This window comes from Electrophorus electricus, chromosome 12 (assembly GCF_013358815.1).
Source record: "Electrophorus electricus isolate fEleEle1 chromosome 12, fEleEle1.pri, whole genome shotgun sequence".
NCBI classification, from domain to species: domain Eukaryota; kingdom Metazoa; phylum Chordata; class Actinopteri; order Gymnotiformes; family Gymnotidae; genus Electrophorus; species Electrophorus electricus.
Window position 1 is genome coordinate 23,199,513 of NC_049546.1, and position 2,409 is coordinate 23,201,921.

Below are 2,409 nucleotides of genomic sequence, written 5' to 3' on the forward strand. Positions count from 1 at the left end.
GTTTGAATATTGAATGATAGGAATAGAATGGGCAGTTCTGTTTACATATTAGCAACAAATACTGTGGTGTTCATGATTTTTACATTTTATTATTATTATTATTATTATTATTATTATTATTATTATTATTATTATTATTATTATTATTATTAAGACTTTGCCAAAACTGGATCATTCACATCTGCAAGAAATGGCAAAGAAAAGGTGAAATTAAAAGGCATTATTTTGTATTACTAATCAGTTCTATTGTCTAGTATGTATTGAATTTATTTGACTGATATTTTGCAGTATTAGTGCATCATGCCTGCAGTATGCTGAAAAAAAGTTTAATGTACAGCCATATTCATTTATTTGCAATATTTGCATAACAAATATTTTACAAATGCATTCATTTTGACCAAGCATGGTGAAATAGACAAACTAAATAGCAAAGGCATCAGGATGCCACACATTCTTTGCCCTGCTCTATGATGTGCACATTGAAATATTATAAGCGCATGTACTGTTGTGCACATGCTGCAGTTTTCATTTGGAGCTCATGTAAGGCTGTTATAATAATATTTTTGTAATAAATTTTTTTTTTATCTGACTTTACTGTTTGACTCCAAAATTTGACAGAGTTTGTAGTGAGACTTAAAAATTGGCCACCCCGACCTTGGCACTGACATTGTGCTCAACATTGTATCAGCTGGACAGGTAGAGCACTGCAATGAGAAACTGAAGTTACTATTGTTTACACTGACAAAGCAGTCCCAGTAGGATTGGTTGGTTATTAATACTGGGTTAGAGTCGGGGTTAAATAGATGGTTACACCTGTGTAGTCATACTCTCTACATTGCTGTAGGGAGATAATGGAGGGGAAAATGGCCATTATCACTAAAGATGAACTGATAAACAAGCTCTATGACTGTCTCTCTCTACAGCAAAACGAAATGTTTAAGCATCTAACATGCTATAAAAAAAAATTTAAAAAACGTACAAATAATTGACACCACCCCACCAATGCACATCACCCTACACTCTGTTCATCGCAAGAACAGAGAACAACTTATGGGTCTACTGTGCCATCTAGTGGCAAAGTTGAGATGAGCATTCTGACATTTCTGGACACTAACCAGTAGAACAAGCCTTCAAGTTTTGTGTTTGTAGTAGAGGGCAGTGCAGTATAGTGTAGCCAAGCAAGGTCCCACCTTTGTTCTGTTAGATACAGCAGCTATAACAATGCTTGAGGGACCAGTATCTGAATACAAAATGCTTTTAGCTGAAAAGTTCCAAATATCCTTGTCTAAGGTAAGGTGTCAAACATAAAATAAAGAAATTGTGGAAAATAGAATCATACTGGATTCATTGTAAAATACATTCTAAAAAGTTTACCTGCACTTTCTGTGACGGTCAAGTGATGGTTCTAAAGTTAGTGTGATGTGCGCTGTCAAATTACTTCATTTCATTAGAAATGTACTGATTTAATGGTTCAGTTTTTAATGTAAAGAGTGCTGTGAAAAGAATGTATTTTTAAATTCATTTGCCTTGGTGCTGCGGGGGGGGGGGGTAAATATTTGTACATCAGTGGCTCCCAAATGAACTTTTTTGAACTATAAATTAAGCTAAGAGATAACAAATAACAACATAACCTTTTTCTGTCTTGGGGAAATTTGCAGTTACAACAGAAGAAATAATAAGAGCAGAACCTTGACCCTAACCCTAACAAAAGGTCAGGAACATGACCTTAGAATAGGAAACCATGCTATTCTCTGTAGATATAAATGGACTTTATACCAACATAGAGACCAAAACGCAGAAGAAAACAAGACTGTAATAAAAACAAAAACCAGCCAGGTATCCTTCAAGATCCACAAAAAACCAGGATCATCCCCCTCATAGCTCGCTTCTCCAAACAATCCTTCAAACTAACCAGAGCCCTGAAAAGCAACTTTGATTTAACCTTTGCAAACTCCAAATTGGTACAAGATTATCGAATAATGCCAGCCTGTAATGCCAGCCTGTGTCAGAAACAAACACCTCAAAGACCTCCTAGTCAAAAGCAGGGTAGGCCCACCTAACCGCCAGTGGGGGAGTTTACCTCCTGGAGATATAGTAAAAGACTACCTGAGCAAAACTGCCTACACCCTGCCCAGAAAAATACCTTTAAATAGGCAAAACTATATTTATCTGATAGCTTGCACTGGTGCAGGAAACAATATTTAGGCGAAACTGGCACTTCAATTAAGACCAAGCTTCATACACACCGTTACAACATTAAAAAGAAAAAGAAAAGGCAGACCTACCTGGTAGCCCACTTCACCATCAAGGGCACTGCACCACAGTCTCAACTGGACAAAAAGGAAAAGACAAAAAACCCCATACTGGATTAAAAAAACTTCAGTGTGAATTCCCCCAGGGTCTATATGA